Genomic DNA, 17,291 nt, shown 5'->3' with positions numbered 1-17,291 from the left:
AGTGACAATTTAATCCAGATGAGTCGAGAAAAAGATTACTTCGTAAATGGTAACTCTTTTCATCTCAGCAAATTATTTTTCACTCTTCTAGTATTAGAGATTGTCATGTCATATTGCTGGCTTAAGTGTACTGGAGTAGGGAACTGCATACACAGACATGGCATGCACAAACAATGACACAGTCACATGTAAGTGCAATTCATCACGCAATAGGATATTTTGAAACGTGCACATAAATTATATACATTTGTATTTATGCACACGTTTATATACTCCCTTTTACATATATATACTCCTTTCTCTGTCTGTCTATCTGCGTGTATATATATATATATTCTTGGAGCTAATTCACGGCAGCTTTCGTCCTAATTTTGGGACTGCCATGTTGGCTTGGCGATAACTATTAATTTCCAGTACCGCTGCCGTAGTCTCCTTTAGAGAGACTTAGAAATATTAATAACTCTATTTCTGAAAACCAGTGGATAGATTCCACTGAAATTAGATAAATAACCTTCGAGCAGATAGTCAGCAGCGCCGCCTGGCTAAGGCTTGGCTGCTCTGCATTGACAAGGGGCAACACCCTGAAACTAGTCTGCAGATGCCAAACCAGCAGGGGGACACTGCTGACCTCCCCTGTTCGAAGGTTATAAAGGACACAGGTTTCGTGTGTCACATAGCTAGCTAGAGGCGATGGCTTCTTGGAGCTAATTCACGGCAGCTTTCGTCCTAATTTTGGGACTGCCATGTTGGCTTGGCGATAACTATTAATTTCCAGTACCGCTGCCGTAGTCTCCTTTAGAGAGACTTAGAAATATTAATAACACTATATATATATATATATATATATATATATATATATATATATATATACATATACATGTGTGTGTATATATGTAGATATGTATATATATATACATATATACATATCTACATATAAACACACGCATGTATACGTATATATATATATATATATATATATGTATGTATATGTCTATTTATCTTTTTATCTATCTACCATAAGTCGTTTTGGAGATTAGTCTGTTAGGTGCCTTCTCAGTAACTTCATATAAATGGATGCACACACATATGTATACGCATGTGTGTGTGTGTGAATATATATATATATATATATATATATATATATATAAATATATATATATATATATATATATATATATATATATATATATATATATGTATATATGTATGTATGTATGTATATATATCAATTAACAGGATACCATTTTGTAAAATTGTAAAAGTGTAAAAGTGTAACATTTAAAAGTTTTCATTTGCATAAATGTCTAGATGTTTACTACATGGAATATTTTTAAGAAATGAATCTTTAATTTGTTGTTTCTGCACATTTACAAGATTGATTACTTTTGTCCCTGCCTCTACCATTTTATTTTTATTGCATTGTGGGCATGTGATGTTGTAGAAGAGACTTTTTTGTTTTGCAATCCATGCTTGCATTTACTTTCATTTGCTTCCCATTCTTGAATCTTTTGGAAGCTTGCCCAATTATTTCACGCGTCTCACATCGAAGGTCTTCACAGTTTGTTACTTGTATTATTTCTTTTTCCAATGAGAATTTCGCCTTTGTTACATGTCTCTTGATATTCGTTGGCTGTTTTAGGTTGTTGATGATTTGTTATTGTTTCAATTCTTTGTCGATTCGAGATTTAATGATTAATGCAAAATAAGGAGGTATCGTTTGGATGAATGTATGCTGTGTTTCTCAGGATTGTGGTTGACTACGAATGGAATATTTATATTTGTATTTTCGTATTCACTCTTAGGATGAGTGTTTCTCCAGAAGATATAAATCAGGATTTGTTTTGCTTTTATTTTATTTTATTTTATTTTATTAACTTCTGGAACTATTTCTGGTTTTGAAAGAACATATTTAGTTCTATCAATCGTTTCTCCTGTCTATTAGTTCTACAAGTATTTGTAACTATTGAACATATAGGCCACGCTCCTCTCTTGTCTGGGTAAAGTAACACGATCTGAAATCTAAATATTGGTGTGAGCCTGTGTCATTCCAGTAGTGAGTGGCTGTAATTGTATAATTTTCTTTAACTATTAGAATATCCAGAAAATGGAATTCCTATTCATTCATATCCATAGTGAATTGGATCGAGTCATGAATGTTTATTAATTTATGGAATCTTGTAAGGTTGTCTTTACTTCTGTTCCGAAATATGAAGCAGGCATCCAAAGAATATTTTGATCATCTTTCGAAATATGTTTGGAAATTATGATCAAATGTATTTCTGGACAATGTATAAATTTTTGCTTTCTGATATCCCATTATTAGAGTCGAAGAAATTAATGCAACTTTCATCACCATTCTCATACCTTGTATTTGTAGATAATATTGGAGATAAAAGTAGTTTTTTCCAGTATTGTCTATCCAAGTAGATACCGAGGAAAACAACAGTGCATATTAAAGCTTGGACTGAGTATAAAACCACTCGTTTCAGCTTTCATTAGGAATTTACCTGGGTTCATTTTATATTTGTCTTCTAATAATACAATAATGTGAGCCTATTCTTTTTAGCACCTGATTTATGCAGCACTGCAACACATGAATTTGCGTCTTAGGAAACCACAAAATAACAAATGAAATAAAGGAACAAATAGACATTTTGAACCTCATTCCCTGTTACCCAAGACCTTGCAGCTTAGTAATAGGATAACGATACATTTGGGCAGAAAAAACATTGTAATATGAGGATTTTTCATACGTAGATATAAATACACACGTAACGTGTTATTGCACGCATTGACTATATATAAACATGTGTGTTATTATCTATATGTCATTATTCAATATATATATATATATATATATATATATATATATATATATATAATACAAATAATTGCATACATATATATGTGTCTGTGTGTATGTATGTATGTATATGTGTCGAGAGAGTGTGAAAGAGAGAAAGAGAGAGAGAGAGAAAGAGAGAGAGAGAGGGAGAGAGAGAGAGAGATAGGGAGAGAGAGAGAGAGAGAGAGAGAGAGAGAGAGAGAGAGAGAGAGAGATAGTGAGACAGTGTATGAGTGAGATATTGTAAGTTGGAGAAATAGTAGGCATATATATTGCTTTGATACCGCTATCACCCCTTGGGGACATTGTGTGAATTTCTTTAGAAATATGACAATTATGTGGTGCAACAAAGAAGTGTTAATGGGTTGACACAATAGCACAACAATAATTGTCTCATGTAGAAGCCAACAAACAGTTATGGACGGATTGATATTCTCTTTGTGTTTGTTGTTCAATTGTGCGGCAACAGAGAAAGCAGTATTTACGCTTCTCATGTATTCTTCACATGATGAATATTATTCTTAAATATTGATTTTGATCATTTTGTGTAATGACCATATTCTAATATGACGAACAGTGTATTATGAATAAATTGTTTCAGCACGAAGTTGATTACTGGTATTTTATTCCATCAATCACAGCCAAACATGCATAAACTGAGTATATTGTCAGAAAATCCAGTAGCTGAATAATTGAAGAATCGGTAGAATGCTCCTAAATAAACTGTTTCGCTGTAGTTCGTTGTCATATATAATTTGTAATCAAATTTGTATTTAATTGCTCCGAAGGGGTAACAGAAAACAAATTATAGCAAGGGAGAGATAGAGAGTGGGAGAGAGGGGAGAGAGATTGGGGAGAGAGAGAGAGGGGGAGAGTAATTGTAACAACGTACAGTTATACCACTTTCTCAAAATTATTGTGTGTACGTATGATAAAAATCGATATTTTTAAGCGATTCCACATCATATTTAGTATGGGATAGGATTAGGAACTAAGCACATACAAGAGCTATAAAAGCATACAATGGAATAGATTCCCATTGGCTGTACAATAAGTATTAATCTCAGAACAAGGTGCATGAAAGAAAGGTTAGTTTTAAATGTTTTCCATTCTCCAGAGTATTAGGATGTTCTCTAACATCTTCTTCTTTACGTGAATTTATGTAAACCACTAAACACTATCAATATTAGTGTAGAAAAGGACATTATATATATAGTTGAAATGTACAGAAAAAACAAAACATGAAAGCAGGTGTATGAACAACAAGCAGGTGTATTAGTTTGACGCTCAGGAAAGTGAGAAAGTTTGTATATATATATATATATATATATATATATATATATATATATATATATATATATATATATATATATCTAAGTATGTATGAACATGATATGTTAGGAATTTATGGAAAGAAATCCCATGAAACTCAACAAGTTTCTTAAAAATAGAGAAGAGAGGATGTTAAAACATGTAAGAGAATATTAATTCATGCAGACGATCGTTTCGTACATAGGTATAAAAATTATGCAAATTCATGGGTGAATTGAATTAATTAAATTAATTATATATCACTGTACTCCTCAATGCAAGAAGTATAATCATAATTTTTACAAGGGACTTGAGAAAGGAGATAGTAGAATAGAATCTAGGCGATTCATATTTATCCTTACGAGAAAAAGAGATGTGAGTCCAGTTCGCTACTAACTATATCTTTTGTCTTAACTGTAACGTCTGCATGAATTAAATTTCTCTTATATATTTTAATAGTTTCTATCCTCCATTTTTAACGAAATTGTTGAGTTTTATGAGATTTCTTTCCATAAATTCATAACACGTTATTTACAAGTACTATTTTCATATTCGCAAATTTACACCTGCAAAATATAGTGAATCAATATTAGAAATCTTTTTTGGAAACCTCCAAATTAAAAGACGAATCTAATTCAACATTTTTACACACACACACACACACACACACACACACACACACACACACACACACACATATATATATATATATATATATATATATATATATAGATATACATGTATATACAATTATAAATATATATATACACACATATGTATATGTATATATATAAGGTATCACCTACATCATAAGCAGTTGTCCGAAAATATCAACACGGTATTATCTACCGATGAGACATGACGTTGTAGTTAGAGGACTCTATAATAAGATCCGTTGGAAGGATAGTCCCGTGGACTAATAATTATAATCTCAGAATATGGTAGAAGCCATAGCCACTCATAATGAAATGGAATACTGGTGGAATGTACTAGTGAAGACCTCAATAAAATCTACGCAAAACAGATCTGATATAATGATTTGGTATAGAGAATAAAAACTGTGCACAGTTGTGGAAATTACCTGCCCAGCGGATGTTAACATAAAGCTGAAAATCAGTGAAAAAGAGAAGACCTATGCTGAACTATTGAGAAATCTGCAGTTACTCTATCCGGATTACAAGTTCAGGTTTATACCTTAATTATTGGGGGCCCTGGGATATTTAACACACTGCCTACATATCAGTCTTGAGAAATTAATCTTCTCAAAACCAGAAAGGAGAAAGCTAATTCGCAGACTACAGATCCAAACCATCACTGGAACTGTAAAAATCTGTAAAACTTTCCAGAACTTTATCATTTAAATATATATGAGCAAGTCTTGATATGTAACTACATGCATGAAAATACATACATAAGATATACAAATCTGCACATACATACACACATACCTACATACATACATACATACATACATACATACATACATACATACATACATACATACATACATACGTACATACATACATACAAACAAACAAACAAAAATACCTTGTTGCTGATGCTGAAATTCCAAGGAATCTTGGATCTAGGTTAGAAACCAGTTCTGTCACTGTTGGCAAGAATTCTTGAAATAAACTGAATGACATACATTCATACATACGCGCGCGCACACACGCACACACACGCACACACACACACACACACACACACACACACATATATAACAATTATGTATTTGTTTTGCAAGTTCCTTGCTGTATATGTGTACAATCTGCTGTGTACAATCAGATATTCTTATATTTCTGGCTGGTCATTTTACCAATAAATACACGCAATATTCATTTATTAGATAAAGAAAGAAATATATATTTTGACTTTAGCTTTATTATCGTTAGTTATTGTTTAATTGTCGGGAAGATTAGATGGGATAGATAAGACAAGATCAGAGAGAAGGGTGACGGGAAAAAAAGGCTGATATCGAAGAGGTCAAAAAATGTTTCACGAAAGATGCGTGGCAAATAAGCAATAACAAATGATAATGAATCTAAAGTGAAGATGAAATAAATAGTGTGTATGTTTATTAGGCAAAATGACCATCTCCAAACGTAACAACATAGCTATATTTCATGAGTTGATATGGACAAGCTATCCAGATGGGTACTGTACGAGCATTTAGTTATAATGCGTGTTCAAACTAACCTCATCGAGTTGGAAGGAGCGTCTAAGATTACATAGGGTAAATAGTCCCACTGTAATTCATCCGATGGATAAATCGTTTGGTTATGAATGTTTTACTGAATGTATATTCAAGACAATTTCAACGAATACGATAATTCGTAATCTTCATATTTTTGAAATAATATGCAGATGTACCTAATCTCCTTATTCATTCGCATCGCCAAGATTTAAATAAGCAAAGTAAATTGATATGAGAAGGACGTAATGACATTTTCCAAGAGTCTCTACACAATAAAGCAAAACTACACATAAACGGACTCACACGCAGAGGCACACGTTTATACGACAAAACTAACTAGAACACCTGTAGTAAACATAAAAAAGAAGCATAAGTGTAGTACTTTGAAAAAGCACGAATACACAGTCACGGTATGATATTTTATCCATCAACTATAAGCGACAAATTCCTCAATAATTGTAAGTGCGTATTTGGTGTATTTCTCTTATCGCAGTTTATCAAGTACGATAATAGAGATCTTAAAATTCTGATTTTTAAACAAAGCTTGGTGCATTGTTTCTGGTGTGAAGTTTATAAAGTTTTCAGATGCAGTACTTTCTGCAGCAGAGTTCCTAGGTTTTTTCATTTGCAGCAAACAATTTGAGGTCATTTATTTTCACAATATGTTTATTTGCCTGAACATCACATCACTGCATCATCCATATGACTTTATTGTTATTATCATTATTATTATTATTATTATTATTAGATAGAGAGGTGAGTTCTTAACTTTTGTATACGATTGCCACAATCCATCACTAAGGTAAACATAGCTGACGTAATCCATCACCACGGCCAACTTAATGACAAAAAGTGCAACTTGAAAGTAACTTATTTATTGGTGCTTTGAACAACAATATTTCGGCATCTCGCACACCTTCAACAGGTTCAAAATAAAATAAATAAGTTACTTTCGAGTTGCGCTTTTTGTTATTAAGTTGGCCGTGGTGATGGATTATGTCAGCTATGTTTACCTTAGTGATGGATTGTGGCAATCGTATACAATTGTTAAGAACTCACCTCTCTATCTGTTACATTTCTGCTGAGTTACCAGTCCTTTATATAAACTATTGTTATTATTATTATTATTATTATTATTATTATTATTATTATTATTATTATTATTATTACTACTACTATACAGCTGTTCAGCATTTGGTAAGTTGAGACAAATTTCTACTGTATCACTTGCTACACATCCATGTTGCTGGAATGTGTGCAAACTTTACCTGGTACTGTATTGTTTCAGTTTTTCTTTCTCTTAAGGTGTGGTGCAGTCTTTTGTTGTGTTACTGACTGTATTGTGTGTTGAGTGTGTAATGCATTGGTTATATAGATTGCTGGTGGAAATTTATTTCACTTGGTAAATGATGTATAGAGTGTCTTGTGTTTATGAGTTGTTTTGCTTAGGATGCATTTTTGTATTGATAGTGTCTTTTGTACGATGTAGGCTCTTCCTAGTACGGCTATTTTTTAAATGGTGTGTACTGTTAAGAATCCAGGTATAGCTTTTTATATCCAGTTATATGTTTTTTTACCATGCTCAATGTTGCAAGTATTAAAGGCGTGTGTGTATGTATGTCTGTGTGCCTGTGGTTGTCCCTCCTGCCGCTTGAAAACTGGTTGGTTTTGTTGTGTTCACGTCTCCGTAACTTAACGGTTCAGAGACCAATAGGATATGTACCAGGCATAAAAAATGTACAGAAGTAGATTCATTCAGCTAAAAACTCTTCAAGGTGATGCCTCAGCATGGCCTCAGTCTAATGACTAAAACGAGTAGTAAATAAAAGATAAAATGTACTACTGCTCTTGTTGGTAGCTTTGTTAATCTAGAATCCTAAATAATAACATCAGTTGCTCTTCCATTTCAATTAAAATCTCATATAATCCATGACTTGCAACCATGTTCGTTAAAATAGTATAATTATTAATGTGAATATCGTGTGCCTGAAGATGGTTTCAACCTTGTTTGCCGCCAGGTAGAAAACAAAATTATCAAATATAAGAATTGGTGTATCCTCTAAAATTCATTTTCGGCTTTGGTCTGGTAGTATCTGTTTATTATAAAATGTATTTACTTACTTTTTTTTGCAAAGACGAGGACACCGGAAAAAATTGTGGTTGATTTATGTCGTTATATTGATTGTGTATATAAAACTGATATTAGCTTCTTATTTTAATATTTTATTTGTGGCATAGGAATTTGTCTTGTGCAACTAATATCAGATCTGTACTTATTTCAGAGTTTAATTAGCATTGTTGGCTTCTATATTGGCTCACTTCCTTTCTGATCAGTGATGCAGGAGGGGCTTGGAGGAACTTTTCTCTATATTTTATGATTTTTGTTATCTTTCGTTTTGATTTTATCTATTGATTTTCTTTAACACTTCCATTGTTTAGTTCTCTACTAAACATTTTTCTGCAGTGTAATTAGGCTTTACTTTTTATATTGTACTGTGTTACAGGTAAATATTATTCTTTTAGTGTTAGTGTTGCATCATTAATATTAATATTAGTTGTAACATTCAGGCGGCGGTTGACAGAGTTGTTATCACGCCAGGCAAAATACAGAGCGACATTTCGTTTGTCTTCCCGTTTTGAGTTCAAATTCCACGGTGGTCGTATTTGCATTTCATCCTTTGGGGGTCCCTAAAATAAGTATTAGTTTGAAAAATGGGGTCGATTTAATCGACTAACCTAGTTCCGCTAAATTGCTGGTCTTATGCCAAAATTTGAAATCAATATTAGTTAATAGCATTAATGTGGCGAGTTGGCATAATCGTTAGCAAGTAGGGCAAAATACATTGCGGTGTTTCATTCTTATTTAAGTTTTGAGTTCTAGTTTCAATCTTAGTTTATTTCGTGGTACTTCATTATTTGTATGAATCAACGTCCTTCTAGCCAACTATGAATATTCTTTCTATATTTACTTTTCGACAGACGTTTCACCACTTCGTTGATGTTTTCCTCGGATGCTTTTCATTTTCGTACATGTGAGATTCTTTCTAGTATTGAACTCATTCTATATGAACCCGTTTCTTCCGTAAAATGTTTTTCTAAAATACTCCGACATTTCTGTGCTGATTATCTCTTCGTAATTAATTGTATCTATTCGTAATTAATTGTTTATCTATTTATCTATTCGTAATTAATTGTATAGATGTTTCTTCTCCAATTCTTGGATTTCAGTATCTACACTAAATTTATATACTCAATTTTCGCTAATTTACATATACTAATGTTAGCATTTTGCATAATTCAGTACTTTCTTTGAAATTGCCATATTTACACTATTTTGGATATGTCTAAATTTACTATGGACAATTCTTCAGTTTCTTTTTTTAGCCTTTGGGTTTGCTTTGTTTATATGACGTTATTCAAATGTTCTATCACTTTTCTGTGTCGGGAATGGGTTGTACTAATCAATTATCTTAGTGGGTGTTTCTGCTTTTTTGGTGTTGTGTGGTTGGTGATATGTGTTTTCGTGTCCGATTTTAGTAAAGAATATGTATCGTAGTTTTTGTATAGTAAATGGACCGCTGTTCTGTACAGTGGAAATTGCGTTTGTAATACTAGATTACAATTTTGGCACAAGGCCAACAAGTTCGGTGGAGGAGTAAGTTGATTACATCGATCTCAGTGTGTGACTGGTACTTATTTTATTGACTCTAACTGATGACAGGTAGAGTCGACTTCCGTGGAATTTGAACTCGGAACATATAGACGATTGAAATGCCGCAAAGAATTTTACACAACACAATAACGATTCTACCAACTCACCACTTTTGTTGGGATTGTTATATTGGAAACATGTTAAAGCGGCGAGCTAGCAGAAACGTTATCACGCCAGGCGAAATGCTTAGCTGTATTTTGCCTGTCTTTACGTTCTGAATTCAAATTCCGCCGAGGTCGACTTTGCTTTTCGGAGTCGATAAATTAAGTACCTGTTTTTCCCTGGGTCGATCTAACCGCCAGGCCCCCTCCCCATAAATTTCAGGCTTTGTGCCTAGAGTAGAAAAGAATATTGAGAGCATGTTATATTGGATTGACTTTTATGTTATTTTATTAGTTGTTAATAGTATAGACTATAGACTATAAGAGTTATAAGTATTCTCTATGAAACGCTGCTTTTTGTTCCATGTTTGTCTAACCCCATCGGCGTATATATCTTCCAGTTTTTAAAGATCAATTTGTCGTTTATAGCTCGAAAGCGTGTCGTACTCATACCTCTTATTTCTAGCACCGAGTTGAGTTTTTTTATATTACCCTGACTCCTCTATAGTATTCATTATATTCTCCCTCATATGAGTTTGATTTGTTTAGTCATTCTTTCCGGCTCTTCTTGTTCACTTGTGGATTGGGCAGGTGTTTACGTTGATTCGTTTTCATTGATTTTCTAACGTTCTTTTCTGTTTTATTTATTGTTCGTGTTAGATTCTCATCACTGTTAACAGTTGTTGCTCTATTTTGATGTGTATTTATATTATCATTGTTGTCAGGAGTGGGTTTGCAAAAACAGTTTTGCTGAGGCAATATATTTTGTTGCGTGTTTAAATGAGGTTATTTTTTTACCTTCATCAACTCTTTTGTTATTTGCTCTTTTTTCTGTCTGTGTGTGATTCGATTCAGTGCCTTGTGTGTTAATATTTTCACTTGTTAAGGTCTTGGTCATTGTGTGGCTGTCTCTTGTGTATATATTTCTTTCTTTTGCGGAATATTATGTTTCCTATGAAGCGGATTATATTGCCAACCTTTCACTTAGTTATTGTAAGCGATTCTATTTACATGTGGTTCTATATCTTCTTTTAGTTTCAAAACACATTCAACGGAATCTTTAGATCACTGGACCAAAATTACTACACCTTATTTTTTTCGGCATTTTATGTTCTGAGTTCAATTTTGGCTGATGTCAACTTTGCCACTCATAATTTCCAGGTCGGTAAAGTGTGAGTAGAGTACAGGGGTCGATGTAATCAGTTAAAGGCCCTTTTCAATTCTAGCCTTGTACTTAAATGAGAAATAAATGAAATCCACAAGAGAGGAAACGTGTTATTTACCTACTTTTAAACAATCCAGTTCATTGACAGGTTTCTCAACATTTTCCAATATTTCTATAAAATTACCTGTAAGCAAATAATCCTTTGTTCCTCGTGATCCTTTTATCTTTTATTTGTTTCTGCTTTCAGTCTTTAGACCGCGACCATGTTGGGGCACCGCCTTGAAGAATTTCACTAGAACGAATCACTCTCAGAATGTTTTTTTTAAGCTTAGGGCGTATCTTATCCTTCTCATTTCCAGAACCGCTATATTACGGTGACGGAAACACGCCAAAACAAGATACTAATTGGTGCCAGTGCACAAACACACACACGAACGCGCGTGGACACCCCCACCCACCACGCAGAGTTCATTTACTACGTAGTCAGTCGCTTGAAACAAATCTCTGAGCTAGTTCACGGGTGACGGCCTCCCAATTAACCATCTCACTGTCTCCAATATTAAGTCTTTCATGAGTGAGGGTGATTTTCTGAGGCATCCCTGTGTCACTGAATTCTATTTGTTCAAAGCATATAACTTTCTCATTGTGTTCGAGAAAGGAATAGAAAACAGGGAAGAAAGCACTTAGTGAAAAAGCTTCGTGTAAATGTGATTAAATTTACCTGTCGTTTTATTAATTCCTCCGGGGCGTGTCATTACAAATTCAAAAATATATTTGTTCTCGTGCATATTGTTTATTTACCTTCGTGACGAGATACGTTAATCTTCGTAAGTTATGATCATTATTATTATTATGTGAGTTCAAATTCCGCCGAAGTCGACTTTGCTTTTCATCCTTCAGAGGTCGATAAAATAAGTACCAGCTGAGCAATCTCCCTGAATAATAATAATAATAATAATAATAATAATAATAATAATAATAATAATAATCATAATAATAATAATAATAATAATAAAGGAGCCAAGGAATTGAAATGCCAAATAGGCAAACAATGAAAGCAGTCAAGAATGGACAGTGGTATAAATATTTCAGAAGTACACAAAAGACATCAAGAAGGATTACACAAGATGGAACTACACAATCAAGTCCATTTATCCACAATAGAAGTTGCTGGAACATTAGGTGAGATTGGCTGATGAAACGAACACTGAAAAAAGAGACTACACAACTAGTAGCGCAAGTCGAAGCTTTGGCCACGAACTAGAAGATCAACCTGAGGAATGAGCAAGTATCTCAGCTGTGCTGCTTCTGTAATAGAGCGGATGGAATCATTGCCCGTATCACGAACAAGTTGTGGCGACACGATTCGGTAGCGATAGTGTTACATTGGAAATTGTGCGAAAAGTGGGAGCTAGAGAGAGGCAAGGCGTGGTATGAGCACAAACCACAGAGAGTGGTGGTGTCGGAGACTTGCAACAATTTCTGGGATTTCCCAATCCAAATAGATCAGGTGCTAGAGAATACCAGACCGGACCTAATGGTGGTGAATAAGGTGCACCATATATGCTATATAGTTAATGCTGTATGCCCCTTTCATCTACGAATAGTCAAGGAGGTGAAAAGATAGATAAATACAACCCGCCCAAGTACGAAATAGCTCGGCTTTGGAAAATGAAGTGAAGATAGTGTCAATTATTCTCGGGTCTTTGGGAACAGTAACAGAAGGCATCAAAAGGAAATGAAGAAAATTGGAATAGAGTGCCCAGTAGAACTGTTACAAATGTTTTGCCTCCATAGCACGGCCAGAATAGTCAGGTAAGTATTAGATAGCGGAAAAGAACGGATAGCATGGTACCGTAAGCTGCAGGTATCCAGCCCGCTACGCATTCAAGACTCCAGGAGCTCCAACGAAACCTGTGATAAAGAGAAACAATAATAATAATAATTTCAAATTTTGGCATAAGGCCAGCTAGTTTGGAGAGGGGTTAAGTCGATTGCCTCGACACCAGTGTTCAACTTGTACTTATTTTATCGGCTCCCGCAAGGATAAAAGGCAAAGTCGACCCCGGTGGCATTTGAATGCCCAACGTGTAAACGGACGCAATACCACTAAGCATTTAGCCAGCTCGCCACCTTAAGTAATAATAATAATAATAATAATAATAATAATAATAATAATAATAATAATAATAATAAATGAGCTGATGCAATACCAGGCATTGGCTCTCATGGCTTCTGATTACAAGTGTTATTATGTACATGTTTTGTCTTGGTATACAAGATGGCTACAGCAAATATTCTGCTCAATACTACAGATTTGCTAGTCATTTGCTTAACCTTAACCAGTTGAGGATGCTCCTTAGTGGCTGACAAGATGTGTATGTCTCATCACGAGCAGGAGTAGTTGGGGAGCATCGTAGCCATGTTTTAAGAGGAATTCGTTATAGTTTGAATAATTCACCACTGGAAACATGGATGTTTCGTTGAACGTCCTTAAACAACTCTAACTTAGTGACCTTTTGAGTATGAAGGGATACTCGACCTGAAGCAAATTCTAAATGGGTCCCCACCTGCAAGGACGTGCGCTGTTTATCTTGGTATTAGAGCACCATGTTGTGCACATATGGTTGTGATGCATGTGATTATTGTACCCCTGTCAGGGGGGTAGTAATGATGGGTATAAAACTAATGATAATGACACTGATAATAATAATAATAATAAATGATGTTGATAATAATAATGATGATGATGATGATGAAGAAGAAGAAGAAGAAGAAGAAGAAGAAGAAGAAGAAGAAGAAGAAGAAGAAGAAGAAGAAGAAAAAGAAGAAGAAAAAGAAGAGCAACAATAACAAAGGAAATAGTGACAACAAAATCATTTTGTTTGAGAATATTAAGAGAAGTACACCACTTTGTGTTACAGCAGAAATGATTTGGAAAGAGAAAGTTATGATAACATTCAAGAAGTGTATTCAATGTATGTAGCAGAAACACAAAAGTTGCCTTTAAAGAACTGAAATGGATACTGATAGAGTCAATGAAAACAACAAAATGGATAACAGTCACTACTACTTCCACAAACTAAATAAACAGTAAACCCAAACTAATTGCAAAAACTGGCGCAAAAAGAAAAACTGTTTGCGAAGGCGTGCCTTACGATCAAAATAATTTCAAGAGCAATAATATCAAAGGGGCCTAATCTACACCAGGAAAAAGGGACCTGCCGCCAGAGTGATAGATGTTTGCTGGAACTGATGAAAGTAAAAATGATTTAGTAATTGATAGCGATAAAACTGACAACTGTAGACGGTGTTTATAAGAGTTTACGTTGATATATTACCTGGAGGATCTCTATACTGTATTTCTGAGGCGGAGGATCTTCAGGTGCACTAGTAATGGTGTACGTAAAGCATATGTGTACATGTGCGTCTTTACTCATGAAGCGAGACAAGCTCATTTTAATGGAATAACCTTATCGGAAGAATGGACTTTTTACGCCCTGATAACAATAGATGCAAGTATCTCGGCATATCGGAATTCGATGATATGCATAAATGAATAAATAAAATGAAGGATACAATGAAAATAATATATACGTAAAGATTAACGTTTCTATTGAAGATCAAACTAAACTTAAGATATTTGATAAATGCGATAAACCGTAGGAGATTGCCGTCAAAACTTACCGTGATGGAATAGGGAATTAGATGAAATAAATGCATGAGACAAGGGAAATGAAATAAAAAAAAGTCCCTTACTATACATGGAGCGCTTCATGCATAGTCAAATGCAGCTTAGACATCAAACGGAAGATTGGAGAGAAAGGTACTTCTCATTGTGTGGATAAAGATTAGGAGTCAGTAAATCAGTGCCTTGCAAAGCGTTAGGAACTACTTAAGCATGTTGTGAGAAAAGAAATCCTCCTCCTCCTCCTCCTCCTCCTCCTCCTCCTCCTCCTCCTCCTCATCATCATCATCATCATCATCATCATCATCATCATCATCATCATTATCATCATCATCATCATCACTATTATTATCATTACTATTATCATCACCATTATTATTATTATTATTATTATTATTATTATTATTATCATTATTCAGTAGTTTTATTTTTATAACGTGCTTTCACTTCACTTATTATTATTATTATTGTCATCATTATTATTATTGTTATTATTATTATTATCGTCATTATTGTTGTTGATGTCGTTGTTTACGTCATCGGCGTTTGTTTCATTGTTGATATTGTTGTTGTTTCTAGGTTCTTCTTGTATACCATTTTAAATTTTGTTTTAGTATTAATTTATTGGCGAGATTTTCACTACCATACATGTAAATACTACGAAAGTTTTATATTGTATAAGGCTAAAATAGTTGTTCTTAAGAATTTTGTAAATCCTTTCTATTCTTTATCCTTTTTCTATCTTCTTCATTATCATTGCTGTTTTACATATTGTTCTTTTAAATCTGACGAACACTAATAATAGCTTATCAACTAAAGATGTGTTTCCGTTTTGACGTTGAGATCATTCTAGAGATTTATGTTTTATTAACATTAGAAACAATTCATAGCATCTATTTAATGATATTTTGGTCGTTATCCGTCACTTCCCTGCCAGTAAAACTATTTGTTAATCGTGCACGTACCATTATAAATTGTTCTAAATGAAAGTCTTTTTAAAAGTCTCTGATGCGTTACCTGTATGTTGAAAAACACGGAGAAACACACACACACACACACACACACACACACACACACACACACACACACACACACACACACACACACACATACACAAAATAATCAACCAAAGTCTCTGCATTTTATATTAACATATAGTCGTTTTTGAATTCTGTGCTGCGTTGTGTTGACTTACACTTAAAATTCCTGCGTTTTAAGTAAAAAACAAAAACTTGTCACCTTAGTAAAAGAAGATAAAAGTACCCGTGTATCTAACTTGCACACGCGCGCGCGCGCACCCCACACCCTCACACGCACGCACACACACACACACACGCACACACACACACGCGCGCACACACACACACACACACACAATACTCTTTGTCTTCCCTCGCTCTCCTACTTTCTCTCACAGTATATCTCTCTGAGCAAGAACTTTTCTCCTCCTCTTCTGTCCTCTCTGTACACAGATGCTGTGACGGTCAGGCAGACAGAGATCAGCGTCTGTTTTATAAAGTAAGATTTAATGCCTCTATCGCCCTCCTTAAACGAGTCAGTGAAATAGTGAAATCGTTCTGAGATGCATTGAAATCTAAACGTATGAACTTTAAATGAAATAACACTTTTGTTTAAATAACGTATATTGTCTTTCATTCAAAGTAGCTTCAATTCTGTTTAGATAGAAACCTGAAACACCTCTCGTGGTATATTAGCAATATTTATTGTGAGCTGAGTTAATGGAAACATGTCTCTGTAATTTAGTTATTGTCATCTGTGATGTCATTCCATTATCTATTGCATAGACTGTTGCTTTTGATGTTTTATTATTGCTGTGCTGATTGTAATTCTTAATATTACTGCAGTCGAGTCTTCTTGATGTTGTTTTTAGTGCTCGTCGTGGTCCTTTCTACTGCCATTGCTGTCCTCGTTACGCATATTAAAACAAAGCAAAAGAAAACTTTTGCGTTGTTACTTCAGTGGAAAACTTTACATACATATTTTTAGTAATCCGTTGATGTTCATAGTCCAGCTGTTCGAGATCCCGTCATTGATGTTTTTTTTTCTTTTGTTGCTGACGCTGCGATGTTGGATTTTGCTATTAATGCTGCTGCTAGTTCTGCTACTGGTGTTTAAGATACTTTTATTATATGGTTGTTGTTTATATTTTCATTGGTATTTCTTGCAGTAAATCTGATTGGAAATAACGGAATAAATTCATGCATTTGCTCATTTCATTTACTTTTATGGCCGATAATATTGTTACTATTTT

General features: G+C 34.1%; 1 long non-coding RNA gene across 1 annotated transcript in view; it reads right to left on the bottom strand.

Annotated features, from left to right (window-relative positions):
- Positions 1–8,748: 8,748 nt before the first annotated feature.
- Positions 8,749–17,291, bottom strand: part of LOC149137710 (uncharacterized) — a 36,198-nt gene continuing 27,655 nt past the window's right edge. Inside the window, exon 2 of the long non-coding RNA XR_016243105.1 lies at positions 8,749–12,266. This is a non-coding gene — a long non-coding RNA (uncharacterized LOC149137710). The remainder of the gene's footprint in view (positions 12,267–17,291) is intronic.

The sequence above is a fragment of the Octopus bimaculoides genome, chromosome 1 (assembly GCF_046866305.1).
Source record: "Octopus bimaculoides isolate indiv1 chromosome 1, ASM4686630v1, whole genome shotgun sequence".
Classification (NCBI taxonomy): domain Eukaryota; kingdom Metazoa; phylum Mollusca; class Cephalopoda; order Octopoda; family Octopodidae; genus Octopus; species Octopus bimaculoides.
This window is presented reverse-complemented; position numbering and strand designations above follow the sequence as displayed.